Consider the following 27,468-nt stretch of genomic DNA (forward strand, 5'->3'; position numbering starts at 1 on the left):
CCCAAAAGACCCTAGCAACCACCAGAAATATCCTAGCAACTGCCTGGCAACCACTCAGAATACCCTAGCAACCGCCTAGCAAAAAACTTTCTGGTCCAAACTTTCTCAAGCCAACTTAAAGTTTGTCTCGACGAACTTTCGCATCTAGTTCTTATTATTATTCTTCTGTTAAAAACTGTTGACTCAAACTCGTCCTAGAGCTTTAACTCTACATACTCCAAACTCGGCTCAGACACTCAAACTGATCTGAAGTTAGTTGCTATATCTTTTCAGACTGATCGGACTTACGGTTTTCCTAAAAATGACGATCAAAACTCGGAAAAACTCCCAACTCCCAATTCAAATCCAGATTCAAACTCACCAACCGACGAAAATTCAAATCTAAATACCTTGAAGACTAAACCAAACTGCCGTTCTATATACTATATTAGCCAATGAGACTCATTTAAACTAATAAACTCTAAACTATAAACACTTATAAACTAATTAACTTATAAACTCATGAATTCATAAACTTATGAACTCTTAAACTCATAAATTAATAAACTCTGAACTCTTAATCTCATTTAAACTTATAAACTCTAAACTGATTTAAACTTATAAACTCAAAACTCAAGAACTCATACACTTATAAACTCATCAATGTATACACTTATAAACTCTAAACTCAGACACACACACTGAGTTTATGAGTGAGTGTGTGAGCGAGTTAGTGTGTGTGTGTGTGTGTGTGTTTGTGTGTGTGTGTGTGTGTGTGTGTGTGTGTCTATCTAACTTATTTATCTATCTGTCAAACTTCAAACTACTGTAAACTTCAAACCACTATAAACTTCTTAAGTTTAAATCTTCCAGCTCCCAAGCAACTCCATAGCAACCAAACTTGAGTACCCTAGCAACCGTTTTGCAAGACCTATATCTCTGTATCAGAACATCGTATAGAGATGAGTTTTGGCTCTTTTGACTCATGCTAGCAAACAGCACTTCCAACATGCTACACATGCTAGCAATGAATAGCTAAATGCTAATAGCAATTAGTTAAGTGTTAAATCATGCCAAGATCATGCTAAGAACTCTATAAAAACTCCATAGTAACCATCTGTGACAACTACCAACCACCTAGTAACACCATATCAACCGCCCTGAATACCATAGCAACCACCCAGAACACCCTAGCAACCGCCTAGCAACCACCCAGAACACCCTAGCAACCACCCAAAATATCCTAGCAACCACCCAAAATATCCTAGCAACCACCCAAAACACCCTAGCAACCGCCTAGCAACCACCCAAAAGACCCTAGCAACCACCCAAAACACCCTAGCAACCGCTTAGCAACCACCCAAAAGACCCTAGCAACCACCCAAAATATCCTAGCAACCACCCAAAACACCCTAGCAACCGCCTAGCAACCACCCAAAAGACCCTAGCAACCACCCAGAACACCCTAGCAACCACCCAAAAGACCCTAGCAACCACCCAGAACACCCTAGCAACCAACCAAAACACCCTAGCAACCACCCAAAACACCCTAGCAACCGCCTAGCAACCACCCAAAATACCCTAGCAACCACCCAAAAGACCCTAGCAACCACCCAAAACACCCTAGCAACCGCCTAGCAACCACCCAAAAGACCCTAGCAACCACCCAAAATATCCTAGCAACCACCCAAAACACCCTAGCAACCGCCTAGCAACCACCCAAAAGACCCTAGCAACCACCCAAAACATCCTAGCAACCACCCAAAACACCCTAGCAACCGCCTAGCAACCACCCAAAACACCCTAGCAACCACCTAAAATATCCTAGCAACCGCCTAGCAACCACCCAAAAGACCCTAGCAACCACCCAAAATATCCTAGCAACTGCCTAGCAACCACCCAAAAGACCCTAGCAACCATCAGAAATATCCTAGCAACCGCCTAGCAACCACCCAGAATACCCTAGCAACCACCCAAAACAGCCTAGAAACCACCCAGAAAACCCTAGCAACCGCCTAGCAACCACCCAGAATACCCTAGCAACCACCTAGAACACCCTAGCAACCACCCAAAAGACCTTAGCAACCACCCAGGACACCCTAGCAAAAACCTAGCAACCACCCAGAACACCCTAGCAACCGCCCAAAATACCCTAGCAACACCATAGCAACCACCTATAACATCCTAGCAACCGCCTAGCAAAAAAACGTACTGCTCCAAACTTTCTCAAGCCAACTTAAAGTTTGTCTCGACGAACTTTCGCATCTAGTTATTATTATTCTTCTGACCGTAAAAATTTACAACTCAAACTCCTCCTAGAGCTTTAACTCCACATACTCCAAATTCGGCTCAGACGCTCAAACTGATCTGACTCGGTGTGCTATATCTTTTCAGACTGATCGGACTTACGGTTTTCCTAAAAATGACGATCAAAACTCGAAAAAACTCATTCAAAAACTCCCATTGACTTACATTGGGGAGTTCTAAAAAATTCAAACTGACAAAATTTAAATCTAAACACCTTGAAGACTAAACCAAACTGCCGTTCTATATACTATATGAGCCATTGAGACTCATTTAAACTAATGCACTCTAAACTCATACACTTATAAACTAATTAACTTATAAACTCATGAATTCATAGACTTATGAACTCTTAAACTCATAAATTAATAAACTCTGAACTCTTAAACTCATTTAAACTTATAAACTCTAAACTCATTAAAACTTATAAAATCTAAACTCAAAAACTCTTATACTTATAAACTCATCAATTTATACACTTATAAACTCTAAACTCATAAACTCTGAGTGTGTGTGTGTGTGTGTGTGTGTGTGTGTGTGTGTGTGTGTGAACACACACACACACACACACACACACACACACACACACACACACTCTAAACTCATTTAAACATAAACTCAAAACTCAAAAACTCGTAAACTACTTTAAACTTCAAACCACTTTAAACTTCTTAAGTTTAAAGCTCCCAGCTCCCAAGCAACTCCATAGCAACCAAACTTGAGTACCCTAGCAACCGTTTTGCAAGACCTATATCTCTGTATCAGAACATCGTATAGAGATGAGGTTTGGCTCTTTTGACTCATGCTAGCAAACAGCACTTCCAACATGCTACACATGCTAGCAGTGAATAGCTACATGCTAATAGCGATTAGTTAAGTGCTATATCATGCCAAGATCATGCTATGAACTCTATAAATACTCCATAGTAACCATCTGTGACAACTACCAACCACCTAGCAACACCATAGCAACCACCCAGAACACCCTAGCAACTGCCTAGCAACCGCCCAGAATACCTTAGCAACCGCCTAGCAACTCCATAGCAACCACCCAGAACACCCTAGCAACCGCCTAGCAACCACTCAGAATACCCTATCAACGGCCTAGCAACACCATAGCAACCACCCAGAATACCCTAGCAACCGCCTAGCAACACCATAGCAACCACCCAGAACACCCTAGCAACCGCCTAGCAACAGCATAGAAACCACCCAGAATACCCTAGCAACCGCCTAGCAATACCATAGCAACCACCCAGAATACCCTAGCAACCGCCTAGCAACCACCCAGAACACCCTAGCAACCGCCTAGCAACCACCCAAAACACCCTAGCAACCGCCTAGCAACCACCCAAGACACCCTAGCAACCACCCAGAACACCCTAGCAACCGCCTAGCAACACCATAGCAACCACCCAAAACACCCTAGCAACCGCCTAGCAACCACCCAGAACACCCTAGCAACCGCCTAGCAACACCATAGCAACCACCCAAAACACCCTAGCAACCGCCTAGCAACCACCCAGAACACCCTAGCAACCGCCTAGCAACACCATAGCAACCACCCAAAACACCCTAGCAACCGCCTAGCAACCACCCAGAATACCCTAGCAACCGCCTAGCAACAGCATAGCAACCACCCAGAACACCCTAGCAACCGCCTAGCAACCACCCAAAACACCCTAGCAACTGCCTAGCAACACCCTAGCAACCACCGAGAACACCCTAGCAACCACCCAAAATACCTTAGCAACCGCCTAGCAACACCATAGCAACCACCCAAAACACCCTAGCAACCGCCTAGCAACCACCAACATACCTTAGCAACTTCCTAGCAACACCCTAGCAACCACCAAAAATACCCTAGCAACCGCTTAGCAACACCCTAGCAACCACCCAGAAAACACAAGCAACCACCTAGCAACAACCAAAACACCTTAGCAACCCACTAGATAACCCCCAACAACTTTTTAACTTTAAACTACTTTAAACTTCAAACTAATTTAAACTTTAAGCTAATTTAAACTTCAAACTAATTTAAACTTTAAACTACATTAAACTTTAAACTAATTTAAACTAATTTAAACTTTAAGCTAATTTAAACTTCAAACTACTTTAAACTTCAAACTAATTTAAACTTTAAACTACTTTAAACTTTAAACTAATTTAAACTCCAAACTATTTTAAACTTCTTCAATCTTTCTGGTCCAAACTTTCTCAAGCCAACTTAAAGTTTGTCTCGACGAACTTTTGCATCTAGTTCTTCTTCTTATTATTCTGGACAAAGTTTGGCGCGTAATGCGCCCCGCATCGTTTGTCTCAGACCCCTGAGTGAGGTGTCAAATCGACCGCCTCATTGAGGAGAGGTGTGCTATGACTTTTCTAAGCGATCGGGTGTACGATGTTCGCACAGCGGACGAAAAAGCGGCCAAAAAAGTCCCATTGACTTTACATTGGGAGTTCTAAAAATATTTGAATCCCAACCGACGTTTTCACACACACACCACTCCAAAGGGCCTGACAGCCCTGCGTCTTTCCCTCTCTCTCTCCCTCAGAGGATTTATATTATCAAGCAGCCAATAAGTAATGGCCTAAAATCTTCATAGCCACACCCTAGCAACCAGTTTCAGCACCCTAGCAACCACTAAGAGCTCCCTAGCAACCACCCTAAACCAAAAAAATTTTTTTTTTACATTTTTTTGTATTTTTTAATGCAATATTACACTCGTGGCCTTGCGATATTGCTCCATGCTTGTGCCTATTCGACCATAGGCACGAGGCCGCAGGCCGAGTGCCGTACTGAAGGCACTCGTTATTAAAGATTTTAATAACTCTATAAAAACTCCATAGTAACCATCTTTGACAACTACCAACCACCTAGTAACACCATAGCAACTAAAAAAAATACCTTAGCAACCATCCTGAACACCCTAGCAACGTCTAGAAATGCTCTAGTAACCACCAAAAATACCGTAGCAACTACCCAGAACACCCTAGCAACTGTCTAGCAACCCCCCAGAACACCTAGCAACTGCCTAGCAACCACCCAGAACACCCTAGCAACTGCCTAGCAACACCATAGCAACCACCAAGAATACCCTAGCAACCGCCTAGCAACCACCCATAATACCCTAGCAACCGCCTAGCAACACCATAGCAACCACCCAGAACACCCTAGCAACTGCCTAGCAACGCCCTAGCAACCACCTAGAATACCCTAGCAACTGCCTAGCAACCACCCAGAATACCCTAGCAACCGCCTAGCAACACCATAGCAACCACCCAGAATACCCTAGCAACTGCCTAGCAACCGCCTAGCAACACCATAGCAACCACCCAGAACAGCCTAGCAACCACCTAGCAACGCCCTAGCAACCACCAAGAATAACCTAGCAACCGCCTAGCAACCACCCAGTATACCCTAGCAACCGCCTAGCAACACCATAGCAACCACCAAGAATACCCTAGCAACCGCCTAGCAACCACCCATAATACCCTAGCAACTGCCTAGCAACGCCCTAGCAACCACTCAGAATACCCTAGCAACTGCCTAGCAACGCCAAGAATACCCTAGCAACCGCCTAGCAACCCCACAGAATACCCTAGCAACTGCCTAGCAACGCCAAGAATACCCTAGCAACCGCCTAGCAACCACTCAGAATACCCTAGCAACTGCCTAGCAACGCCAAGAATACCCTAGCAACCGCCTAGCAACCACCCAGAATACCTTAGCAACCGCCTAGCAACACCATAGCAACCACCCAGAATACCCTAGCAACCGCCTAGCAACACTCTAGCAACCACAAAGAACACCCTAGCAACTGCCTAGCAACGCCCTAGCAACCACCCAGAATACCCTAGCGACCGCCTAGCAACACCATAGCAACCACCCAGAATACCCTAGCAACTGCCTTGCAACGCCCTAGCAACCACCCAGAATACCCTAGCAACCGCCTAGCAACACCATATAAACCACCCAGAACACCATAGCAACCACACAGAACACCCTAGCAACCACCTAGCAAAGCCCTAGCAACCACACAGAACACCCTAGCAACCACCTGAACAACATGAATAAGCCATATCTCAGCACCAGAACATCGTACAGACATGGTTGTTGGCTCGTATGCAATAATGTATAACACCCTAGCAACCGAGTGGCGAGTTTTGCCACTGCAAGCACCACTTCACATTTTCTTCAGGAAATGTACATTCTAGTTATTATTATTATTCTGGACAAAGTTTGGCGCGAAACTCGCCCCGCACCGTTTGTCACAGACCCCTGAGTGAAGTGTCAAATCGACCGGCTCATTGAGGAGAGGTGTGCTATGACTTTTCTAAGCGATCGGGTGTACGATGTTCGCACAGCGGACGAAAAAGCGGCCAAAAAAGTCCCCATTGACTTTACATTGGGCATTCTAAAAAAATTCAAATCCCAACCGACGTTTTCACACACACACCACTCCAAAGGGCCTGACACCCCTGCGTCTCTCCCTCTCTCTCTCCCTCAGAGGATTTATATTATCAAGCAGCCAATAAGTTATGGCCTAAAATCTTCATAGCCACACCCTAGCAACCAGTTTCAGCACCCTAGCAACCACTAAGAGCTCCCTAGCAACCACCCTAAACCAAGAAAAAACATTTTTTAATTTTTTTTATATTTTTTAAAGCAATTTTACTCTCGTGGCCTTGCGATATCGCTCCATGCTATTCGGCCATAGGCACGAGGCCGCAGGCCGAGTGCCGTACTGAAGGCACTCGTTATTAAAGATTTTGAGGAACTCTATAAAAACTCCATAGTAACCATATTTGACAACTACCAACCACCTAGTAACACCATAGCAACTACCAAAAATACCTTAGCAACCACCCTGAACACCCTAGCAACGTCTAGAAATGCTCTAGTAACCACCAAAAAACTCTAGCAACCACCCAGAACATCCTAGCAACTGCCTAGCAACCACCCAGAACACCTAGCAACTGCCTAGTAACCACCCAGAACACCTAGCAACTGCCTAGCAACCACCCAGAATACCCTAGCAACGCCCTAGCATCCACCCAGAATACCATAGCAACTGCCTAGCAACACCATAGCAACCACCCAGAATACCCTAGCAACTGCCTAGCAACCACCAAGAATACCCTAGCAACCGCCTAGCAACGCCCTAGCAACTGCCTAGCAACGCCCTAGCAACCACCCAGAATACCCTAGCAACTGCCTAGCAACGCCCTAGCAACCACCCAGAATACCCTAGCAACCGCCTAGCAACACCATAACAACCACCCAGAACACCCTAGCAACTGCCTAGCAACGCCCTAGCAACAACCCTAGCAACCACCAAGAATACCCTAGCAACCGCCTAGCATCCACCCAGAATACCCTAGCAACCGCCTAGCAACACCATAGCAACCACCCAGAACACCCTAGCAACGCCCTAGCAACGCCCTAGCAACCACCAATAATACCCTAGCAACCGCCTAGCAACCACCCAGAATACCCTAGCAACCAACCAATCGAAACTGAACGAAACTGAACGATACAGCTCACGTACAGCGGCCTATAAGGGCAGAACTGGTGACACACACTTTAACACTAGAACTCCCAAGGCGGTCACCGTTTTTTAAATTTGACAGTGTAATAACTTTGTTAAAATAAAATAAATGTGGCTGTAGGACTCTGACTTTTCCTAAATATGTGTATATTTTATTCTGACACTGTTCTTTTATTAAAATCACAAAACACACAACAGTTCTGACTATTTCTACCTAGAATGACCATAACGGTCATTTTGACCGCACGCATTATAAATATCATAAGTCTGCTACATTGCAAGTTTCGCGGAGGGACTTCATCACACGACTGGCGAGCGAACTTCGCTCCGACCACATGGAATCAAAAGCCATACAACTGGAGGAACTGCAAACAAAATAAAACCAAGGAGACATGTGCCAAATGTCACAAAGTGTGTGGGAGCTGCACACGAAAGGCGGTGTTTACCTGTGTGGAATGTGCGTAAGCGTCAATGATGCGGGCTGTTTGCGCCGTTCAAATGGGCAGTTAACCTGATTTTGTTCGTTAATATTTTTTGTTCACTGAAACGAATCATTCTAAAGCAGTTCGTTTTCTTGTTTAGCTAATGTTCATTTTTTTTCTTAGCCTGTTTGTATACATTTTCACATTCATTTGAATTAAAATTTTGTGTCCTGTTTATTATTACCTATCATTGTAGATCCATTTATTTTTAGATTTTGTATTGATTATTGAACTTATTTACAAACAGGGCTGTACGTTTCCTAACTTTTGTGCATGTCTATTCACGTGGTGAGTGCGGTGAAAAAAATATTATTTTGACGCAAAACGTTCCTCAAATAGAGACAGCACCTGTCGGGGGAATCTTTCTTTTGTGCTTGTTTTAAGGGCTATGACGACAGGAATTAAAAGCTTCATTGGAAAAGAGAAGGTTAACATGTACAATAGATATGACATGACGAAAATGACGTTCAGTACGGCCATATGAACGTCAAAGTATGAACGGTCAGAATGACCGCTATGGTCGTTCTAGTAGTTATGGAATTCCGGTAGTTCTAGTGTTAACAGAGAACTATTGACAGTGGATTGACTAATACAGAAAGTGATCACAAACACAGACTTTACCGACCACAAAAAGGAAAAAACCAAAGACTCAATTACTTTAAAGAGCCCTTTTTTTTTTTTTTTTTTTTCATGCATGTTATGTAATTGTGTTCAACTGTTATTTGCAAAATTATTGTGAGTAAACGTTACTGGTTACAACTTACCTGGTCTGATACTTCCTTTTATGGGTACAGTTTACATAGCTCCTTCCGAACCTAGCACAGTGTTAGTTCACGTTTAGAGTGTAGCACGGTTACATTATTATAAGTAAAACTCTTGATATTTAGTAACAGCAGCCAGTAGTGGTATTTTCTTTGGCCCATTTTTTAAAGTCAGTCTTGTACACTTTTTTTTTTTTTTTTACAGCGAAAATGTTTTTCTTCATACAAAAAATGAAATACATCACAATATAAAGCTGTCCCCATGCTCTTCTGGTGTGAACCTCACCTTTATTACATGGTAAGTAGTTTTTCTTAACACTCACATAAAATAATGCATAACTAACTATCCTTGATTACTGAACTTTCCTTTTCTTTCTCTTTCAGTGACGTTTATGTCGCAGTGCAGGCAGTGTGTTACAAAGGAGAGTTGTAGGTACAAATTGCTTAAGCATTATAAACTACACCATTGTTTTGGAAACGAAAATCAATATGTTTGTGTATATTTAAATTGTGTATATTTAATAGTCATTCTCAACGCATTTTCTTCCCAAAGAGTACTCTTAAGCTGTGCCGCCACTGAAGTTTGAGTTAATCTTGTCCCCACCCCACAGAATGACACTATACATACCCGAAGAGCCTGTGTCATCAAGTCTCTGTGCACCTACTTGAATGAAGACCTTGAAAAACTATTGAAGGCATATTTGGTGAGTTGATGAGAAAATACAGTTTTAAAAGCCCATTGAATCTGTACTTGGGCCGTGTTTTTCCCTATTTGCTACAACAAACATGTGACTTGAGAGAACACATAATTTTGTCAAATAACTGAGCTGGACAAATTGTTTATTTATAGGAAACTGATGGTACACAGTTCTTATGTGAATTGGTTGATGCACGAAAACAAATATTTTTTTTTTAAATTCAAATCGGTTGAGCTCTCAAGGGGCCTAATTTGCATTAAAAAATAAATGGCATCAGAAAATGTACATGTATGCTTTTGCTTTATTGCAGTGCATTATATTCCAAGATGGTTCTAATGTTTTATCCACCTAATTTATTTTAAATATGGTGGCCAAATAAATTATAACAATCTTATAATATAATGCACCACAATATACTCCAGCACCCACTGTGACCTCAATAATAAACCGTAGAATTATCACCTTTCTGACAGTTTCATCTTAAAAACTGAATAATTATAACCTTGTAAATGTAGAATTCACAGCAGAGCTCCTGTATTGGATTGAAGTTTACTTTACAGGTGTACCTAATAAAGTGGCCAGTGAGTGTTTAAGTGTGCATTTCTTGTAATAAATATTTGAGCTAATTTTTGCTTGTGCTCTTGTCCCACAGGATTCAGACTTTGAGTCACAAAGTACCATGGAGCAAACTGCGAGGGGAGTGTATGTCATACTGAAGGAGGGAGCACTGCCTAACGATGACCCAGCAGACATTGGTGTTCTAATTGATGGTGTGGAAGTCCTCAGTGACTTGAATAGCATTGCACAGGCTTGTGCTCTGTTATTTGGACTAATATACTGTTTGAACCTGAGCTACCCACCAGAGCTCAAATGCACTTTTGAAGTCTTGCAGAAGATCTTTCTAAATCTAAATGGACAGATGTTGTCATCCAAGGCACAGTTCCTCAAAAGCAAGTCAAACAGAAAGCACTTTTGGAGTTCTGTAGTTCTGGTGTTCCGTAGATATGTGGACAACTGTTATTAATGGCACAATTTCTCTATAACAAGCTTCTGGAGCAAGTAACATTGAACTAGACTTTTAGGTTAAAAAAAAAAACATATTTCTTATGTATATGGACAACTTTTGGCACAGTTCCATGGGGTGGGGGGCCACGTACAAAGGGCATGCAGTCTCGGGTCTGTGGACGGGGCCCCAGCTGCATTGGCACATCAATTGCCTAGAGTTGCAAGCAGTACGCCTAACCTTGTGTCACCTCAAGGGGTTTCTCAGACACAAGCATGTACTGGTCCGTACGGACAGCACTGCGACCGTTGTGTACATTAACCATCAAGGTGGTCTACGCTCCCGTCGCATGTCGCGACTCGCCTCCTACCTCCTCCTATGGAGTCAGAAGCATCTGAGGTCGCTTCATGCCGTTCATGTTCCAGGGGAGCTCAACCGTGTGACAGACGAGCTCTCACGGCTGCCTCCCCTGCCAGGAGAATGGCGACTCCATCCCCAGGCAGTCCAGCTGATTTGGAGTGTCTTCGGAATCGCACAGGTAGACCTGTTTGCCTCTCCAGACACGACCCACTGCCAGTGGTTTTACTCCCTGACCGAGGGGACCCTCGGCACGGACGCCCTGGCTCACAGCTGGCCCCGGGACCTACGCAAGTATGCATTTTCCCCAGTGAGCCTTCTTGCACAGACCCTGTGCAAGGTCAGGGAGGACGAGGAGCAGGTCCTTCTAGTGGTGCCGTATTGGCCCACCAGGACTTGGTTCACGGAACTCATGCTCCTCGCGACAGCCCCTCCTTGGCCGATTCCTCTGAGGAAGGACCTCCTTTCTCAGAGACGGGGCACTCTATGGCACCCGCGTCCAGACCTCTGGAAACTCCATGTCTGGTCCCTGGACGGGACGCGGAGGTTCTAGATGGCCTGCCACAGGCAGTGGTAGACACCATCACTTCCGCTAGAGCCCCCTCTATGAGGCGCCTCTATGCGTTGAAGTGGAACCTGTTCGTCGAATGGTGTTCCTCCCGTCAGGAGGACCCCCGAACTTGCCCGATCAGAGTCGTGCTTTCCTTCCTGCAAGATGGGTTGGAGCGAAGGCTGTCTCCCTCCACCCTCAAAGTGTATGTCGCTGATATAGCAGCGCATCACGATGCAGTTGAAGGTAAGTCTTGGGGAAGCACGACCTGATCATCAGATTCTTAAGGGTGCTAGGAGGTTAAATCCACCTCGTGTTTTGCACTCTGTACCCTCTTGGGACCTAGCTCTGGTTCTTAGAGCTCTTCAAAGTCCTCCCTTTGAGCCCTTGTCAACAGTTGAGTTGAATATCCTGTCCATTAAGACAGCGCTCCTGTTGGCATTGGCTTCTTTCAAGAGGGTCAGGGATCTGCAGGCTTTTTCGGTCGACGAATCGTGCCTAGAGTTCGGGCCGGGCCTTTCTCATGTTGTATTGAGACCCCGGCTCGGATATGTGCCCAGGGTTCCTACCACTCCCTTCGCGGATCAGGTAGTGAACCTGCAAGCACTGCCCCAGGAGGAGGCAGACCCAGCCCTAGCTTTTCTCTGTCCTGTCCGCGCCCTGCGGGTTTATATTGACAGAACGCAAAGCTTCAGGACCTCAGATCAGCTCTTTGTCTGTTACGGAGGCCAGCAGAAGGGGAAGGCTTTCCCAGTGTTATCCAAAATCCACTGTGCGGGTCTTGCGGAACAGCAGTGTGATTCCCTAGCTAGCTCCCGCAACTTATTACAAGAAACTGCTGCAGGGTAGCTTAGCTGGGCGCTGGAAGGGGCCAGCACCATGCCGTTTTATTAGGGATCCCAATTCGTCAGGGAACTCCCCCGACGACACGTCGGAGTTCCCAGGACGAAAGGGAACGTCTAGGTTATGTATGTAACCCTCGTTCCCTGAGTTCAGGTAACGGAGACGTGTCGTCCCTTCGCCATGTGCTGTACCTTCGCGGAGGACTGGACACCGTTCGGCTCCTCAGCGAAAAGCACTATGCATGCGTTGCTTCCGCCTTTTTATACCCGCGCTGGTAGGCGGGCTGCGGAATGCAAATCCTGCATGCCAATATTCATTGGCTCGTTTTAATTCACTCGTAGGCAATTGGTCTCCCTAGCGTGATCCCAATTCGTCAGGGAACTCCCCCGACGACACGTCTCCGTTCCCTGAACTCAGGGAACGAGGGTTACATACGTAACCGAGACGTTTTCTGTGCTTTTTTTTGTACACTCAAAGTAATCTCACTAAATTAACTAAGAATAAACATGTAACTCAAAAAAGATGCAAATGAGTTTAATGGAAATGTTAATATCATCTATCTATTTTGTGTTCAAATAAAGGTTGGTTGACTTAACTTGGTTTGTTTAGATGGAATATAGGTGGCATGATTAAATCAAAAGACAATTGTCTGCCTATTTATGGACGTGACAACAATATATTCGGTTTCTGAAATATTTGGTTCCAGTGGGTGGGGCTATCATGAATATTCATGAGATCAAATCGTGGGTGGGGCGACCAATACTACAGGTGAGTGGAACAGAAATTATTAGCGAGCGCCTCAGATCGCGTTTTGTCCTAAACAAGTTCTATAACTGTTCACATTTTGTAAATAATGAATCGGTTTTGTAGCATGTGTTTACCTGAACTATTACAGACCTGATCACTAAGCGTTGGAAGACAACACACCTACAAAAAATGCATATTTCTCCCAGATTAGTTGTTGACATTTTATGATAGTAGACTGTAGGCTATGTTTCTCGTGATTTTTTTTTTTTTTTTTTTTTTTGTATGATTGCATCTTTAAATAAATATTTACAAATATATTCTTGTGTTTTTATTCCGTCTCCCAAAGTTGTCTGCATATTATTAAAATAGCCTTTAAATTCTAGGCTTATAGCTCAAGACAACACAAGAACTTGGAGTTGCATGCTTTGAATGTGCTTTATACTCAACTGAAAATCCTTTTAAAACACAAACCTCATACTTTAATAAAAGTGATCATGAATGTTAAGCTTCAGTTGCATTAACAGTTGTTCTCTTACGAGAGTTCTCTCGTACTGCGTTTTTACTAAAACGCTACGGGAAAAGTCTCTTTTCACGAAACACTGAAGCAAAAAATTATCCTTTAATTTTCATATATGTAAAACGCGTTGCAGCAGCAGTCAGCTATGGCGAGACGGCTTGCTCGCTCATTGGCTGCTCTGCGGCAACTGCATAAGCCTATCGAGCGAGGCCTGGGGTGACGTCAGGCCAATGAGGGCGCTTCGCGCCCTCCTCGCCACTTCCCGCCGAGACGGGCGTGGCTTACCTCTATAAAAGGAGCTCGAGAAGGCTGATTCACTTGATTTTAATCTCTTCAGCGAAGCGCACGCATCGCTGGATCACGAGGAAGCACGCGTCGTCTGATGCAAGCACTTCAGCGGGACGAGCCCTTGAAGCCGCTGGCCAACGCCGCCTTCTACCGCCGTACCTGCTGCGCTTTCCGACGCCATATCCTTTACATTCTTTGTTCTTGTGTATGTGTGTGTGTGTGTGTTCGCTTTGCAACACGCACCCCTAAAAGAGCTGCGTCTTTTTCAAGATGCCTTCTCATGCAGCGCTCGCGCTCGCTGACGGCGAAACGCCTTCACTCCGAGCCAATTGCCTACGGTGACTCTGAGGACTCGCCGGGCATCCTTTCCGAGGCTGCCCTTCCTGGAAGCGGATGGCGGGATTAGTTTTTCTTTACGTTACAAGAAAAGCTACCCTGCCTCTGCACGCGTCATTCACCGGCGAAGGAGAAAAGAGTGTTCTTAGTCCCACCGTTGGTCGGTCTGACCTCTTTTCTCTCACATTTCTCAGTTCCCTGTTCGGCGACTGGAAATATTATTGCAGCAAGTGAGTCTGTTACACGCTTGCCTGCCAGCAAACGCCGAAGAATACATGTTGACGCCGTTTTCAAAAGCCTGTATCCCCCTGTGGCTCAGTGGTGGAATTATAGGTTTTCCACACGGGGGACCGGGGTTCGTATCCCGGTCTAGCGGCATATATATTTATGCCGCCAATGCTTTGCTCTGTCAGTCCCCTGAAGGCGACTGCAGAGATGCATTTTGCAGCCAGCGAGCGCGTAGTACCCGCTTGCCTGCAACCGAACACCGTTTCTACGGTTCCCGTGCGTCACTGGCGAAAGGAGAATGGAGTGTTTTCAGCCCCGCTGAAACTGGGCGATATCCACTCTTCTCACATTCTGGCATTTTGCAGGCGTCTGAAAATGCAAATCACTCTGTCTGTTCCCCGAGAGGCAACTGCAGACGTGTTTTTTGCTGCCCACGAGCACGTGGTACATGCCTGCAAGCAAACGCCAGTGTGGATAATACTCGCGCTGACTATATCTATGTATCTTCACTGTGGTCCATGTATCTTCACTGTGGATTCTACCGAAGTCCCGGCCACGGCCGATGATGCTATATGTGTAGAGAAGATGCCCACTGCTAGTGCCCATCCCTACACACTAGCACAGCCCTTCACACAGGGCCCGCGCTCATATATTCGACTCGGGTCGATCACGCACACAACATAGTGAACGTGCGTGCCCACTGCCTAGTGCCCACAAACACTATGTTCTGCATGCCTTGTGGTTTCTGTAAAGACGAAACCTGTGTGCATTCACTCTGCTCAGACAGACAGTGCACTCATTGCAGTAACTGTGCCCGCTCTCCCGCGCCCACACTTACTCACGGTATTTTCTGGTGTCCCGGCCACGGCCGATGGTGCTATAAGTGTAGTATCGATGCCCACTCCTCAGTGCCCATCTCTACACACAAGCACAGCCCTACACTTAGGGCTCGCGCACATAAAATCGACTCAGGTCGATTGCGCTTCCAACATAGTGAAAGTGCCCGCACAAACACTATGTCTCACAGACCACAGGCTCTCTGTAAAAACGAGACCTGTGCGCGCTCGCTCTGCTCAGTCAGACAGCGCGCCCAAAGCAGTGAATGTGCCCGCTTCCCGCCCACATTTACTCGCAGACATGAGTCCCGCGGGACCCGCTCAGCCCTCCCTCACTCAGTCAAGCGCTGTAGTAAGGTCGAGGACGAGCGTTCTGCCCGCTGTAATAAGCGCGCCCCCCGCCTCGAATGCCACAGGCATAACGCCTACGTTATTGCGCCCCGAAGCGCCTCTGTCACACGGCGAACAGAGCGCGCTTCGCATCCAGCCCTTAGCCAACCATGCAGAAGCATGGGCAGCGCTTCCAGGGGTTTCGGACTGGGTGCTAGGCATTATAAAGAGAGGCTTCTCGCTACAGTTTTGTCGACGCCCTCCCCGCTTCACAGCGCGCGTCCAACTACGGTGGTTTCAGAAGTAGCACACTTACTTCGCGCCGAAATATCAAAACTGATAAGCAAAGGGGCGATAGAGCGTGTGCCCCAAGCTCAAAGCGAAGGGGGGCTATACAGCAGATACTTTCTAGTCCCCAAAAAGGACGATGGTATCAGACCCATACTGGATCTAAGACGGCTGAACAAAGCATTAGTGAAACGCAGTTTCAAAATGCTCACGACCAGGAAAATCCTCGCGCATGTTCGCCGAGGAGACTGGTTTATGTCAATAGATCTGAAGGACGCGTATTTTCAAATACAGATAGCGTCACATCACAGGCGATACTTGAGATTCGCCTTCGAGGGTCAGACATACCAGTATACAGTCCTGCCGTTCGGTTTGTCCCTGGCACCTCGTACATTTACGAAATGCATGGACGCAGCGCTCGCTCCTCTCAGACTCAGAGGCATGCGAGTGCTGAACTATTTGGATGACTGGTTGATCCTAGCCCAATCACGATCTCAGCTCGTGGAGCACAGAACCATTTTACTCGATCACCTCGAGAATCTTGGTATCACGGTCAATTGGGCGAAGAGTTCACTGAACCCCAGTCAAACGATTTCGTTTCTGGGTATCGTTCTGGACTCGCAGTCTATGACAGCGCGGCTGTTGCCACAGCGCGTGCTGCACATTCAGCGCGCGGCGAAGTCTTTCCGCCGCGGTGCTTTCACCCCGCTCAGGAAGTTTCAAAGGATGCTGGGTCTTATGGCCTCAGCATCGTCAGTTCTCCGGCTGGGCTTGCTCCGCATGCGCCCGCTGCAGTTCTGGTTGAAAGCGCGGGTGTCCGGTCGATTATGCCTCAAGGTCGATCAGAACTGTGTTACAGCCCTGGTGCCTTGGATGGCGGACGACTGGTACCGATCAGGTGTAAGCCTGGGGACTTCCTCGGGAGTGAGGATGGTGTCGACAGACGCATCCACCTCGGGATGGGGAGCGCTGCTCGAGGGCAGACCGTTCTTCGGCCTGTGGTCGGAACGAGAAAAGCTCCAACACAAAAACTTAGAAATGCTGACAGTGCACAACGCGCTGACGCGTTTTTGTCCCCACATCAAGGACCAACACGTCATAGTCCGTTCGGACATCATGGCTGTGGTGTCCTACATAAATCGCCAGGGCGGTCTGAAATCCACATCCCTGTACAGGTTGGCGAAACGCCTCCTAATATGGGCTCAGCACAACTTACGCTCGCTGAGAGCAGTGCATGTACCTGGGCTTCAGAATGTGGGCCCAGACAGACTGTCCAGGAACAACGTTCCCCCGGGCGAGTGGTCTCTACACCCACAAACAGTCCGGCTGTTGTGGGAGAGATTCGGCAGAGCGGAGGTGGACCTATTCGCGTCCCGCGAAAACGCCTACTGCCCTGCGTTCTTTTCAAAGAGCGACAGCGCGCTGTCCCGAAGGTGGCCGCGCTGCCCGCTATACGTTTTTCCCCCCATCTCCCTCCTGCCACAGGTGTTGGAACGGGTCAGGGAAACAAAATGCCCAGTGCTGCTTGTAGCACCGTTCTGGAAGAACCAAGCATGGTTCCCAGTCCTGATGCAGTTAGCAGACATCGCTCCATGGCCAGTGCCGTTTAGGAGAGATCTCCTCTCGCAGGCCGGGGGCTCGATTTGGCACCCACACCCGGAGCTGTGGTCCCTTCATGTGTGGGCGCTCAACGGATATCCGTTGGTCTCGCAGAGGGAGTCATGAATACCATCACTCAGGCTAGAGCACCGTCGACTCGGCGGCTTTATGCTTCGAAGTGGTCGGTTTTCTCCGGCTGGTGTACAGCTCGGAGCCTATCACCCCTCGAATGTGAGGTAACGGAGGTTCTCTCCTTCCTACAAGAGCTGTTGGATAAGGGCAGATCCCCTTCCACGCTCAAAGTATATGTGGCGGCTATTTCAGCGTTCTCCGGTTCAACGCTGGGTCAGTCACTGGGAAGGAACGATTTAGTCATCCGCTTCCTCAGGGGAGCTAGGAGACTGAATCCACCCAGACCTCCTTCAGTCCCTATGTGGGACCTTTCTACGGTCTTGGCGGCCATGAAAGGTGCCCCTTTCGAGCCTATCCAGTCTATTAGCCTCAAACATTTGTCTTTCAAAACAGTGTTTTTGATGGCTCTCGCTTCAGTGAAGCGCATAGGCGATCTGCACGCGCTCTCCGTGAGCCCGGCATGCTTGGAGTTTGGTCCTAATGACTCTAAAGTCATACTCAAACCTAAGCACGGCTATGTGCCGAAATCCCTCAACACACCTTTTCGGGCTCAGGTTATTTCCCTGTCTGCCCTGCCGGCATCGAGTGAGGAGGGGGACTCGAGTTTTCTTTGCCCTGTTAGGGCTTTAAGAGCTTATATGTCCCGCTCTGCTGTCTTCAGACAGACAGAGCAGCTCTTTGTCTCGTTCAGCGGACGTTCCAAAGGAATGGCTGTTTCGAAACAAAGCCTATCCAGATGGATAGTTGACGCCATAGCGCTGGCTTATACTGTCAAGGGCATTCAATGCCCGTTGGGAGTTAGAGCGCACTCTACGAGAGGCGTTGCCTCCTCGTGGGCTTGGTCTAGCGGGATTTCCCTACAGGATATATGTACGGCGGCAGGCTGGGCCTCTCCGTCTACATTTATCAGGTTTTATAACCTAGAGGTTCCCGCCTTACAGGCTAAGCTTTTGTCGGTGTAGTCGATTCAGCTGTCTAGCTAGACCTCTGAAATCGCAGGCGCAATGCGCTACCGACTATCTTGGGCAGAACTGTGTAAGACCCACATTTCCCACATTAGTTCAGGCTCCCTACCCTGTCTATGTGATGTCATATTCGCGTCTGTGGACATGTCTATATAAGGACGGAGGGAATCCCCTCTTGTCTTTAGAATCTCCCTGTGAAGTCGCGTTAAGCCTGCGGACGCTATAGTATAGGGAATTAAGGCTCCCCTCCCTTATTCCCTGACTCTGTGTGAGTCTATCTGGTGATTATGCACTGTATGCCTGAAATAGCTTCCGGTGATCGGTGTTTTTATCCCAGCACGCACGGCGTTTTACAAGGGGTTCCCGTAGCGTTTTAGTAAAAACGCAGTACGAGAGAACTCTCGTAAGAGAACGTACTCGGTTACTAACGTAACCTCGGTTCTCTCTAGAAGAGGGAACGAGTACTGCGTTCTCTGCCGTGCGTATGGTTCACTCTGGTTCGCTTCGGCGATCAAAATCAAGTGAATCAGCCTTCTCGAGCTCCTTTTATAGAGGTAAGCCACGCCCGTCTCGGCAGGAAGTGGCGAGGAGGGCGCGAAGCGCCCTCATTGGCCTGACGTCACCCCAGGCCTCGCTCGATAGGCTTATGCAGTTGCCGCAGAGCAGCCAATGAGCGAGCAAGCCATCTCGCCATAGCTGACTGCTGCTGCAACGCGTTTTACATATATGAAAATTAAAGGATAATTTTTTGCTTCAGTGTTTCGTGAAAAGAGACTTTTCCCGTAGCGTTTTAGTAAAAACGCAGTACTCGTTCCCTCTTCTAGAGAGAACCGAGGTTACGTTAGTAACCGAGTACGTTTTCTCTAGCAATGTTTTAGAATGTTTGTCAAATTAAGCAATAATAATGACTAACCATTAAACATAAAAATTAGGCCTACATCTTATCAGTTTAGTAATGTTATCATTCTTATGTCATCTTTTTGTAAATAAGTGAACAAAAACACATTGGTGTAGAAGACTTGGGTATACCAAAAATTAAGGAAATGTATAGTTATAAATCTATATTTGAATATATCACACAAACAATGTGCTGAGGCCACCTATGCAAAATGGTAAATGCCCCCAACAATGCCTTAAAAATAATCAACAAAGGCTATAGTACAGTAGCCTACGTTACACTGAGATTTCATGTCGGAGCGGGATTTGAGCGCTTGGGCCGTGAGCGATTGAGTGGAGCGCATTGGCATAGAGCGGAATATTGAGCGGAGCTCACATGCTGAGTTATAACTATATATTCAGGATTTACATTTATATATTCAGAGTTTTAACTATATATTCAGGATTTACATTTATATATTCAGAGTTATAACTATATATTCAGGATTTACATTTATATATTCAGAGTTTTATTTAGAAAAAAACTGAAAAATCACAAACGAAAGAAACTTAACACTTTAAAGTTGAAAAAAAATATATATATATTTTTTTGTGACATTGGGCCAGCAGGCACCGGACGTCAATATGACGTTAGATTGACGTTGGACCTAAACGTTGGACAGACGTTGCATTTTGGTTGAAAATGAAAATCGGGTTGACGTCATAACCCATCGTCAGTCTGACGTCAATATCCAACGTCTGTCCAACGTTGGAAGTTTGGTTATGACGTCAACCCGATTTTCATTTTCAACCAAAATGCAACGTCTTTCCTATGTTGGATATTGACGTCAGACTGACGTTGGGTTATGACGTCAACCCGATTTTCATTTTCAACCAAAATGCAACGTCTTTCCTACGTTGGATACTGACGTCAGACTTACGTTGGGTTATGACGTCAACCCGATTTTCATTTTCAACCAAAATGCAACGTCTTTCCTACGTTGGATATTGATGTCAGTCTGACGTTGGGTTATGACGTTAACCCGATTTTCATTTTCAACCAAAATGCAACGTCTATCCAACGTTTGATGTAGACGTCAATCTAACGTTGGGTTATGACGTCAACCCGATTATCATTTTCAACCAAAATGCAACGTCTGTCCAACACTGAAAGTAAACGTCAGTCTGACGTTGGGTTATGATGTCAACCCGATGTTGGGTAAACCTCCCACGTTGGACGTTGCATTTTGGTTGAAATTGGAAATCAGTTTGACGTCAGACCCCAGTGTTAAGCTAGCCATCAAACTCACATGTTGGGCCAGATATCAGTCAAAACACAACATCAGCTGTCAAATTCCAACTTTAAAGAAATATATGGTTATTTTGTTGGCATGACATCGAACTTTTAGCAGAGCCAGGTTTTCGTTGTAAAATAAAAATCAACATACAAAGAAACTTCATGTAACAACAAGGTCGAACAGAGGTCAAGATCCAACCCAAAAGTATTTATCTTAAGAACAGCAAACAGAAAAGTAACTTAAAAATCTTAGTGAAACTGGAATCCACACATGTTGTTTATTAGATAAATGACACAGAAATTAAATGGATTATAATTTTTTTTTTTTTTTTTTTTTTACATTATTTTAACAGAAGGTTTTCAACAATAACCATTTATATTTAACATTATCCTTATTCTAAAATCGTACATTTTTTTTTTCCTGCCACCTCCGCCCACCCTGTCTGGGGCATATTTTAAACATAAGGCGACAGCCGCTCCAATGTTTGCCTCCGTCTCCTTTGAAGTCCTCTGGACACTCTCTGTAAGAAATATTAGAAAATTAAAATCTATGGGGAATATAGGATATGATGCACTACAGTAAGCATTAAAACAATAAATATTGCAAACAGTCTTAAAGCTAGGGTAGGAAATTTCACAGAGGCTAGCAACAGCAAGCTAGCTTTGAAAGCATACGATCCCACCCTCCCTTCAGAGTGTCTCCAAAGCTATGCCTCCTCTGCAAAGAGCCAGGAGGAGAGACAGAGTTGGAGGAAAGTGCAACACTTTTAGATTACCTCATGTCTCATTCACTGGTGAGACATAACAATAATAATGAATGTGAATAATGAAAAAAAGGTAAAAAATAAAAATAAAAATAAAAACATTTTGCAATTATATAAGGTCATAAGTTTTTTTTTTTTTTTTTGGCATCTATTCTCACTTTCTCTGCACAATGAACACGCTGATGACATGTTTGTTTTTGCAAACAAGTTGCGTATATATATATATATATATATATATATATATACACTCACCTAAAGGATTATTAGGAACACCATACTAATACTGTGTTTGACCCCCTTTCGCCTTCAGAACTGCCTTAATTCTACGTGGCATTGATTCAACAAGGTGCTGAAAGCATTCTTTAGAAATGTTGGCCCATATTGATAGGATAGCATCTTGCAGTTGATGGAGAATTGTGGGATGCACATCCAGGGCACGAAGCTCCCGTTCCACCACATCCAAAGATGCTCTATTGGGTTGAGATCTGGTGACTGTGGGGGCCATTTTAGTACAGTGAACTCATTGTCATGTTCAAGAAACCAATTTGAAATGATTCGAGCTTTGTGACATGGTGCATTATCCTGCTGGAAGTAGCCATAAGAGGATGGGTACATGGTGGTCATAAAGGGATGGACATGGTCAGAAACAATGCTCAGGTAGGCCGTGGCATTTAAACGATGCCCAATTGCCACTAAGGGGCCTAAAGTGTGCCAAGAAAACATCCCCCACACCATTACACCACCACCACCAGCCTGCACAGTGGTAACAAGGCATGATGGATCCATGTTCTCATTCTGTTTACGCCAAATTCTGACTCTACCATCTGAATGTCTCAACAGAAATCGAGACTCATCAGACCAGGCAACATTTTTCCAGTCTTCAACTGTCCAATTTTGGTGAGCTCGTGCAAATTGTAGCCTCTTTTTCCTATTTGTAGTGGAGATAAGTGGTACCCGGTGGGGTCTTCTGCTGTTGTAGCCCATCCGCCTCAAGGTTGTGCGTGTTGTGGCTTCACAAATGCTTTGCTGCATACCTCGGTTGTAACGAGTGGTTATTTCAGTCAAAGTTGCTCTTCTATCAGCTTGAATCAGTAGGCCCATTCTCCTCTGACCTCTAGCATCAACAAGGCATTTTCGCCCACAGGACTGCCGCATACTGGATGTTTTTCCCTTTTCACACCATTCTTTGTAAACCCTAGAAATGGTTGTGCGTGAAAATTCCAGTAACTGAGCAGATTGTGAAATACTCAGACCGGCCCGTCTGGCACCAACAACCATGCCACGCTCAAAATTGCTTAAATCACCTTTCTTTCCCATTCTGACATTCAGTTTGGGGTTCAGGAAATTGTCTTGACCAGGACCACACCCCTAAATGCATTGAAGCAACTGCCATGTGATTGGTTGATTAGATAATTGCATCAATGAGAAATTGAACAGGTGTTCCTAATAATCCTTTAGGTGAGTGTATATATATATATATATATATATATATATATATATATATATAGCTACCAGGATAGGAACACACTTTCAATCAGTTGCTGGAAAAAAAAATTCTACACTAGCTTTAAGGGCCATACACATGTAACATTCTTGCATGTACATGCTGTAACTCATCAAAAGAGAGAAATTTCAACTTTTGATGCTGTTCACAAATAGCGATCAGACATTATAAGCAGAAAAATGTGAATGCACAGGCCTAAGTGTTTTTGCAGAGTGTCTTAAGCTAAATGAACATTTAAAAGACATCAGAATGAATGTAAAAACAACAGTTAGAGTAGTAATTACTACTAATAATTACTACGTTTGTCTGACAGCTGCACTGTTATGAAGCACAACTTGATAAATAAATTATGGGTGCAATGTATGTCTGTGTCTCATGGAATCCAAATTAAGGCCATGTGTTATAAACGCTATAACCAAAATTTCAGGGCCATGAGGTCCAACTCACCTGATAAGTAGCCCTGATAAAACAGCTAAAACATTTGTCAGGTGGTTTGACGTATGCTATACAGATGTTGATTACTGTTACACTGTCACTACCTGTATTTATTGGTCGCTGATAAACTGCTGTATTGTTACTTAGGAGATTTTGATTACCCAAAGGCACAACTTAAAGAGGTAGTTCACATTTCACCCACACAGTGTATTTGCTGTTCCATAATGTAGATCATGCAAATTTGAACCATAAAGTCTTTTCTCTTGTGAGAATGAACACCTTACTGGGAGTGAGCTTCTCCAAAATGAATAAAGTGTATACATCTGCAAGCAACATAATTTTGAGCAGCAACCCAGCTGATATATTTATAAAAAAATATGCAAAACAGCACAAGGTGGTTTAGGATTCATTATATAATTGTAGAAATAATTATAAACCATTAATAAATCCTGAACCAATGTGTGTTGTTGTGTGCACTTTCAGTCTTTCAGTTGCTTGCAGGTTGTCAGGTTTGGCATAGACGAAGCAGACAGCATGGTAAGTTAAATGCTTTAATTTGCAGAATGGATCGGTACAGCGAAACAGGTGAGTAAACAGTAAGTTGAATTTCAGATGATAGCTTAACTGAAGTGTAACCAAGTCTCTCTCTCTCTTTCTCTTGCAGATGATGATGAAGGAGTTCCTTAGAGGACGGAATGGTGACTGGCTGAGAAGATCGGGATCGAAGGTAGGTATACAGGCAAGTATGGCAGAGAGTCTGTGTCATGTGTAGACGAGATCAGACAATGACTGAATGTTTGTAGCAGGTATATATGGGTGAACTGATGATGAGGTCCAGGTGACGGTGATTAGTAATCAGGTGACAATGAGCATGTGAATGACTGAGTGGGCGGAGTGAGGGAATGAGTGGAAGGAGATGGTGATGGAATCCTGACAGTACCCCCCCCTCCCGAGGCGGCTCTTGACGGCTGGGAAGAAGAGAGATGTTGCCGGCGGCGAGGTCGACCACAACCCCTGGGAGCTGGGCGGTCAGGATGGTCAGAATGGAACTGGGAGAGTAAGGCTGGATCTAGGATATCATCACAGAGCACCCAGGAACGCTCCTCTGGACCGTAGTCCTCCCAGTCCACCAGATACTCCAGACGGGGACCTCGCCGCCGGGAGTCCATGATGGATCGAACTCTGTAGATGGCCTCTTCTTCCACAGGAACGGGAGGAGGAGGCACGTCATCCGAGGTGGAATCTGAGGGAACAGAAGAGACTGGGTCAGTGAAGGGTTTGAGGAGAGAGACATGGAAGGAAGGAGAGATCTTGTACTGAGGTGGAAGGTTGAGTCTGTAGGTTACTTCGTTCAACTGCCTCTGGATGGTGAAAGGTCCAATGAATCGAGGACTCAGCTTACGGCAAGGCAGGCGGAGGCGAATGTCCCTCGTCGATAACCACACCTTCTGACCAGGTTGATATTGGGGTGTATCGGCTCGTAGACGATCCGCTTGATCCTTGTGCCTCTGCACTGCCTGTTGTAGATGCACATGAGCTGAGTCCCATACCCCCTCGCTCTGATGAAACCAAAAGTCAACAGCTGGAACCTCCGAGGGCTGTTCCCGACCAAGGGAAGAGAGGTGGCTGATATCCGAGGAAGCACTGAAAGGGGGTGAGCCCGGTGGTACGCTGAGTGAGGGAAATCTGAGCGTATTCCGCCCAGGGCGGGTATCGGTTCCAGCTGTCTTGTCTTGGTGGCAATAAGTTCGCAGATAACGTCCTATCTCCTGAATCTTCCACTCAGTCTGGCCGTTGGTCTGCGGATGATATCCTGAAGAGAGGCTGACAGTGACCCCGAGGAGCTTGAAGAAGGCGTGCCACACCCGGGAGATGAATTGGGGTCCCCTGTCCGAAACGATGTCTTCTAGAATGCCGAAATTTCTGAATACATGATGAAACAATGCTTCAGCTGTTTCTAAAGCCGTGGGTAAACCAGGTAAAGGTATCAGCTTGCAGCCTTTGGAAAATCTATCCACAACGACGAGCACACAGGTAAATCCACCGGATCTAGGAAGGTCAGTCATGAAGTCCACTCCGATGTGTGACCAAGGGCGTCTGGGTATAGGTAGTGGCACAAGTTTACCCTCAGGTAGTTTCCTGGGAGTGTTGGTGATGGCGCAGACTGAGCAGCCACGGACGAATCTGGAGACATCTTCGGAGATGGACGGCCACCAGTACCGCTGACTGAGGAGCGAGAGGGTACGCTTGCTACCTGGATGTCCAGAGCCCGGAACTGTGTGAGCAGAGTCCAGAAGGGGAGTACGAAGATGTTGAGGTACGAAAGTACGCCCTTCTGGACCTCCCGGCGGAGCAGGATGGCGAGAATTTTCCTGAGAGATTTGCTGGTCGATGTCCCAGAGAATGGGACTGAGGATTAAGGCTGGAGGGAGGATGGTTTCAGTACTGAGGTCCTCTGAAGATGAATGATGGAGTCTGGAAAGAGCGTCTGCCTTGCAATTCTTACTTCCTGGGCGGTAAGTAACGACAAAGTTGAATCGAGTGAAGAAGAGTGCCCAGCGGGCCTGGCGAGGATTCAATCTTCTTGCCTCACGAAGATATTCCAAGTTGCGATGATCTGTAATTACTTCGAACTGGTGATTTGCTCCCTCCAGCCAATGTCTCCATTCTTCTAAAGCCAGTTTTATGGCTAGCAGTTCCCGGTTGCCGATGTCGTAGTTTTGCTCCGCCGGGGACAGCTTTTTGGAAAAGAAGGCACATGGATGGAGTCTGGGAGGCTCACCCTGCCGCTGTGACAGCACCGCTCCAACCCCAGTGGAAGATGCATCAACCTCAACGATGAAAGGAAGTTCTAGATTGGGATGGATGAGGATTGGTGCTGTCGTGAAGACTTCTTTGAGGCGATGGAAGGCTTGGATAGCTGTGGGATTCAAGGACAGAGACTTGGGTCGATTCTTTAATGAAGATGTGAGAGGAGCACTGATGAGACTGTAGTTCTTGATGAATCTTCTGTAGAAGTTTGCAAAACCGAGGAATCTTTGAAGTTCTTTGACAGATGTGGGTAATGGCCAGTCTTGGATTGTTTCCACCTTCCTCTGGTCCATCTGGATACCATGCTGATCTATGATGTAACCCAGGAACTGAACAGAGGTGATATGGAACTCACACTTCTCCAATTTCAGGTAAAGCTTGTGTTCTCTCAGTTTCTCTAGTACTTGAATGACATGACGATGGTGTTCAGCTATTGAAGATGAATAGATGAGGATATCGATGTAGACAATCACAAAGCGGTTGAGGTACTCAAGGAACACTTCGTTCATGTACCCTTGGAAGACCGCTGGAGCGTTGGACAGCCCGAAGGGCATAACCTGATATTCATAATGGCCAGATGGGGTGACGAACGCTGTCTTCCACTCATCTCCATGCCGTATACGGATCAAGTTGTATGCACTCCGAAGGTCCAGTTTCGAAAATATGCGAGCCCCACGCACCTGCTCCAAGGCAGCTGGGACCAGAGGAAGGAGATAACTGAATTTGACCGTTTGAGAGTTGAGATGACGATAATCGATGCAGGGCTTCAAGCCTCCGTCCTTCTTACCCACAAAGAAGAAACTTGAAGCGGCAGGGGAGGTCGATGTGTGGATGAACTGTTGTTGTAAAGCCTCCTCCACATACTCCTCCATGGCCTTCTGCTCCGGGATGGACAGTGGATAGATACGACCTTTAGGTAGAGTGGCTCCAGGTAGCAAGTCGATTGCGCAGTCCCATGGCCGATGAGGTGGTAGTTTAGTAGCCAG

The sequence above is a fragment of the Abramis brama genome (genome assembly GCF_963993115.1).
Source record: "Abramis brama genome assembly, chromosome: 12".
Taxonomy (NCBI): domain Eukaryota; kingdom Metazoa; phylum Chordata; class Actinopteri; order Cypriniformes; family Leuciscidae; genus Abramis; species Abramis brama.